The sequence below is a fragment of the Dendrobium catenatum genome, unplaced genomic scaffold, assembly GCF_001605985.2.
Source record: "Dendrobium catenatum unplaced genomic scaffold, ASM160598v2 fragScaff_scaffold_1232, whole genome shotgun sequence".
NCBI classification, from domain to species: domain Eukaryota; kingdom Viridiplantae; phylum Streptophyta; class Magnoliopsida; order Asparagales; family Orchidaceae; genus Dendrobium; species Dendrobium catenatum.
Genome location: NW_021319694.1, coordinates 67,983 through 74,417, shown reverse-complemented (window position 1 = coordinate 74,417; position 6,435 = coordinate 67,983).

Genomic DNA, 6,435 nt, shown 5'->3' with positions numbered 1-6,435 from the left:
TTTTAATACTCAATTATACTTTTTGAACAACATTCTTTCCCCTCATAAAAAATTGGGATAAGTGTTTTTTTGAATGTTAATCCAAGAAAATGGAAGGAAAAATTTAATAACACATTGGCCCACTTAATTCCAATTAAAGATGGCCCCCAAAAATAATAATAAAAAAGTTTTTTGTGTGTTATTCCGGAAGCAAAGTCTTTTGAAAAAATTATTTTTTTCAAAAATTAAAGTTCCCAAATTGCACAAATAAAACAAAGAAAAAAAAATTTTTTAACAATCAATTGGGGGGGAATGGGGGAAAATTTTGAAAATTAGTTTTTATTTTTAGTGGAGCTTTTTTTATAATTTTTTTTTTAATAAATTCAAAATTTCAAAAATTTCTCTCTATTTAATTGGAATTTTATAAAAAAAAATTTTGGGGAGTAAGTTTTTTTTCCTAAACCTTTTTGGGAAAAAAAAAAATAAAATAAATAAAATAATAAAAAGGCCCCAAACCTAGTAAAAAAAAAAAGTAAAAATCATTAAAATGAAATTTTGGTAAAAAAAAGTAAAGTATTTTTTAGAACTTATATTTCTTAGAAGAAAGTTTTCTTACTTTCCAAAAAATTTTTCCCCCCTAATCCGCTCTTGAAAAAGAAAAAACCAAATAAGGAAAATAAAAAAAAATAAAATTTTTTTTATTTGAAACAAAATTTAATGGGTTTTATCTCCAATTGTTGTAAGTAACAATATAATAAACTCCTAACTTTGGCAATAATTCTAAAACATGTCTTTACACAAGGAATTAATTAAATCATCCCCAAATGGCACCTGGGTTTTTTTTTCAAATTTTGGATCCTTACTATGGTTTATTTTATAGAGGAATTCCTCCCCTTAAATAATGTAAAAGTTTTAAACTGGTTTGTAAAATTTTAAAATCAACTTTTTTTAATTATTCCCCTTTTTTCCGACTTTAACCTCTTTTTTTTAAGAATCTAACCCTAAAACACCCTTAAAGTTTTTTTTTCCATCCCTTAAAGTTTGGGTAAGATTTCCCCTTTCCTAAAAATAGGGAAAAACCTTTTTTTTTTTTTTTTTTTAGGGTGAAATTTTCCAAGGACTTAGCTTTGGGGCCATTTTTTTTTTTCCCCCTAAAGAAGAAAAGCTTTGAAAACCTTTTTTTTAAAAGTTAAATTGTTTTTTTTTTTTTTTTCATTTTAAACTCCCTTATTTTTAAAGGATTTAAATCTTATCTCAAATTTTTTTTTTGCCATAAAAAAAGGTGTCCTAAAAATTTTTGCCTTAAAAGAATTAACTCCCCTCCTTTAAATCTTTTTTTTTAAAAATTAAAGCAATTTTTTGGGGGAAGTTTAATTTTTAAAGCTTAACCTTCATTTTTTTTTTAAAGGGTTTGGAATTTTTTAAAACATAAAGCCAAAAAAACCCTAAAATTAAAGTTTCTCCTAAATGGGCCCCAATTTTGGGCCCAAAATTTTTTAAAGGCTAAGTTCCCCGTTGATCCCCCAAAAATTTTATACTTTTTTCTCTCTCGGCACTTGGGCCCTCCGAGAAATTCTTCCTTTAAGGGAAATAATTGGGTTTTAAGTAAAAACCCTATTTCAAAAAAAAAGTAAGTTGGGGGGGACCCCTTTCTTCTAAGTCTTTATTTTAAAAAAGCAAATCTAAAACCCCTGCAAAAATTTTTTGGACCCACTAATTTTAAAAGGAATTGTTAGACAAACGGAAAAAACATATTTTGTTTTTTTTTAAGATCAGAAAACATTCCAAGGAACCCCTTAAGATTGAAAAAAAGAAAGAACCCCTAAAATTTTTTAAAAAATTTTTTCCCTAAAATTTTTTTTTTATTTTCCCTATGTTGTTTTAAAAAGTTTTTTTAAATTTTTTTGTTTAATAAATTTAATATTTAAATAAAATTTTGAAAAATTTTAAAGAGTAATTACCTAAGTTGGGTTTTTGGACTTTGGAAGTGGAAAACCCAACAATGGTCCCTAAATGAGTTTGTGGTGGGGGGGTGGGAGTGGGGAAGTGAGCTGTAAAATTTTGAAAAAAAAAAGTTCGAATAGGTTTTTTAAACTAAAGCACCTAATAAAAGGTTTTGTTTCTGTCTGCTAGGGGCTAAAAAAACAAGAGGGAAGGCGCCCAAAAAAATTGTGTGTAAATTGGTTTTAAAAATCCCCTCTATAAGTATATTTAAAAGAAAACTGAATTTAAAAATTATACGAGTTTAAACATAAATATTGGTTTTTTTTTTTTTCTTCAAAATAACTTTTTTTTTTTTTTCAAAATGAAACCAAAAATTCTTTTTTTCTTTTAACTTTTTTTGCAAAAAAATATAAAAATATGCAAAAAAAATATAAAAATAAAGACCCCAAATAAAAAACAATAACATCATGAAAAAATTTTAATAAGGTTGGTTTTTCGATTCCCAACAAGAAATCCCCTTATGTCCCCCTCTACTCCCCTAATGTACTCTCCTCATCCCCCTTTCCAGTGTATATTGGCCCTACTTATTTAGATGAGAAGTGACTCTCCTTTTTTTTATTTTTTTTTGGCCCCCCAACAGCAGGGAAATAAAGAAGAAGCCAAAAAATACATTTTATCCTCCCAGATACTTTACAACCAATCCACTTGGAGTGGCTCACTAATTTTGGTTATACTGACAAAAATACTCCTTTTTTATTCACACCCTTTTTCTAGTGTTTTGTGGCAGTAATTTTTTTTTTTTTTATTATCAGATCACCCTTTATTCTACTTACTTCTTTTTAAGTTCCAATTTCTTTTTTAAAGGAGTCTCTTAAAAATATAGTAAAAGCGGACAATATAAACCGTTTTGAAGCAAATTAAAAATTTTTTTTCGAATTTTTTTGAAATTTTCTTTTCCAGGGGAATTCGGCATCAATACTAAAGCACATCGTAACGTACGATTAGTTTTTTCAAAAAAAATTGCTTTCCCCGTATAATTCCCCCCTAAATACAGAAAACTAAACCGCCGGTAACACCGGCGGTCCATGAACCGCCGGTTGGAACCGCCGGTAATAGCCATTTTTCCTGTAAGCCTTCACCAGTGGTCCACTATGATCCTTAAACTATCATCACGCAAGTATGATCCCTTCAACCTCATCCGTTTCTGGAATATGGTTCTTGTACCACCATCGTCCGATAATTGTCCTTGAATTATTGGCATCTAACTTTGGTCTCCATACCACTGTTGCTTGATTATGGTCTTCCAACTACCATCACCTAACTATAGTCCTTGAACCATAATCATCAGTATGGTCCTCAGACCATTGTCACATGGATACAATTTTTCTAACCTCCTACAACTAATCACAATTCTCCAACTTCTATCGCATTCCAATTACGATCATCAGATCATAATCGCCCAATTATGTTCCTTCAAACTTCATCACCACATCAATGTCACATGACTACTTTTCCTCTTACCACTATCACCAAACCATAAAACTTTTTTCATTATTGCTTGATGATGGTTCTCTAACCACTGTTATCCATCTATAGTCCTCCAAATGTTATCACCCAACTATGGTCTAATGCCCTACAATAACCTAATCAATATTACATGCCTACTAAAATTCCCATAAATCATCGCTATTAATGCAAACACGTCCCATCACTTATAAGATCAATGAACGCCATCGATATTAATTTTAATACCCAAATTTAACACTTAGATTTATGTTGAATTCATTCTAAGTTAGTATCAAACCACATCAATGTGTAGGAAAGTAAATACATAACTCTAACACTTGCTTATGTCTAGTAAGAAAAAGGAATCAAAGAAAAAACATAAAATATACCTTAAAATAGAAATCTAGGGTTGAAAACTTGAAGTCGGACGGCGGTTTGGGATCGGACTGGGTCAGCGAGGTCGGACGTCGGAGTGCCGGTCGGATCTGGGTCGGCGGTCGGAGAAGTTTCGTCTGCGGAGGTCGGAGAACCTTCGTCGGTCGCGGTCGGAAGAGCAGAGGCGAGCGGAGGCGAGGGAAACGAGAGAGAAAGAACGAGAAAGAATGCAATGTGATCAGTTGCGGGCCTGGTCGTTTTAGGGCACTAACCGGCGGTTTTCCGGCGGTCCAAACCGCCGGTACAAAATTACTTATCAACGGCGGTCCAGGCCGCCGCTAAACCGCCGATGAATATTAGAATCCGACAGTTTGCCGGCGGTTTTTGGACCGCCGTTAATACCGGCGGTCTAACGTATAAAAAACACCGGCAGACCGCCGTTAACAGACGGCGGTGTAACCGCCGGCTAAACCGCCGGTAACACCGGTGGTCCATGAACCGCTGGTTGGAACCACCGGTAATAGCCATTTTTCCTGTAGTGATATAATATAAATAAGCTGCGACAATTAGTAAATCTTTAGTTTTTAGTCTAAACAATTATTGCTTGAGAGCTGGTTATGTTTAGATGAGTCCCCCACCCAAATTAAAGATTGGTCTAACTAGGCATATCGGAGGAGCCCGCCAAAGTTAGTTAAATTGTTGGTTTGATCTTGTAAGGAAAGTTAGTACATAACGAGCTCTACATTGGGAGTGGTTGTTTGCCCCTTGGCTTTTGCTAACAACTACTCTATGGGATTATGCCTCTATTAGTCAAGTGTTTCTTTCACCGCATGCGCCTCTTTTTACGTGCTCTTTACATGAATTTATTTATATCGCTGCAAGTTATCAACATAGGCATCTATGTATGAACAATAATAATTAAAATTTAATGAAGATATACTCACTTAATTTTGTCCAACTTTATTTCTAAATCGTATTGCCAATCCTAATATAATTATTTAATTTCCCTTGATTTGTAATAATTTGCATGAATATAAATTATTGTACATGAATTACACACCAACTCTCCTCATACTATTAATGTCCAATTTCAAATGCTAAAGATAAAGGGATAAAATTATCCGAGGAAAACATAACTTCTTCAGATGATACAATAAGTAATTTCCCAAAAGCTTCTTCTTCAATTGGAAAGCTTTCTTCGTTAGATTTTTTATATTTTTTTAGCAAATAACACAACTTTAACTTGAAAAATATAAAATATGTATAAAATGTCTATTGGGCTCATCAACATATATATATATATATAAGGGTTGGCCTCACATATTACTATTACTATTATAAAATCAAAGATAATTACTGCATATTTAAATTTTAAATCTCATTAGACACATTTGATTATTCTTTTAATTTGTTGATCTTTTCTGACCGAATTCATGAGATTAAGGCTTTGTTTGGGACGGCATTCTTCTTGCTTCTTAAAGTGGCTTTCTAGTACAAAAATTAAAATATTTGTACTAAAAAGCCGCATTAAGAAGCAGTAAGAAAGCTGTCTCAAACGTAGCCTAAGTGTCACATTAAACTAAATAAACTTTTGTTTAGAATTTACTAGGTCTCATATTTCGTCTTTCAATTTTGGCTCTTTCAATTAAACTAAATAAATTTTTATTTACATATTTATAATATATGCTATCTAGATCATAAGTTTATATGTGGTGAATTGATTGTTAATACATTGCCAACGCTGATGGGAGGTACTATGGCTAATTTTGTCGACAAAACAATAATATGAATTTGATTGATATTAAAAAATATAAAATAGCTTGCTTTGATCTATGCTTTTTTATTCTTTAGTCTGATTCTATTAACTAATTCCTATTTCATGCTTTTGTTTAGACTTCGGTTTGGTTTGTGACATCTTCCCTATTTCTTTCTAAAACAATTTTATTCTACTAAAAATTATTAAATTAGAAAAAATTATACTAAAATACTACTTCAAATTGCAGTAAGGCCTTCATCACTAAAAGTAAGTTAGAGATCAAGAGTGGCTGCTTTTGAGGCTTATAACATATGTTTAAACACTTGCTCTTCCCAAAATTTATGGAAATGATGCTGTGCTTATACTCCTCCATTTGTCTTTATTCACTTATGAATTCAAACATTTTATTTTACAAGTTGTAGTCGAATTTGTTATATTCGAGCAGGCCAAATTTATTTAGTGGAGGTTCTCTTTGTCCGTAGTCTGGAAAACATGTATTTGTATTAAAAAAAAAATTGATTTGTTGATTTAAATGATATAAGAGAAATTAACTTGTTCAATCCTTAATGCATCATTTTTTATGTTTTAATTTAGTTTTAATAAAATTTTCAATGATCCAATCTCTAATGTACTCAAATCCAACTTAGATTTTAGTTTGAATAATTTTTTTACTATTTTATTTTCTAGATCGAAATTATAATTTCTATCTGATCAATATTTTTTTCATTATTTAAAAAAATTATTAAAAAAATCACTTTCTATCAAAATTTGAAAATATTATTTTTCTACGCTAACTTTACAAAATAGTAAAAAAAAAAAACTGTTACTCGAAATAACGTCATGATTTTATAATACGTATTAGCCTAACGATAACG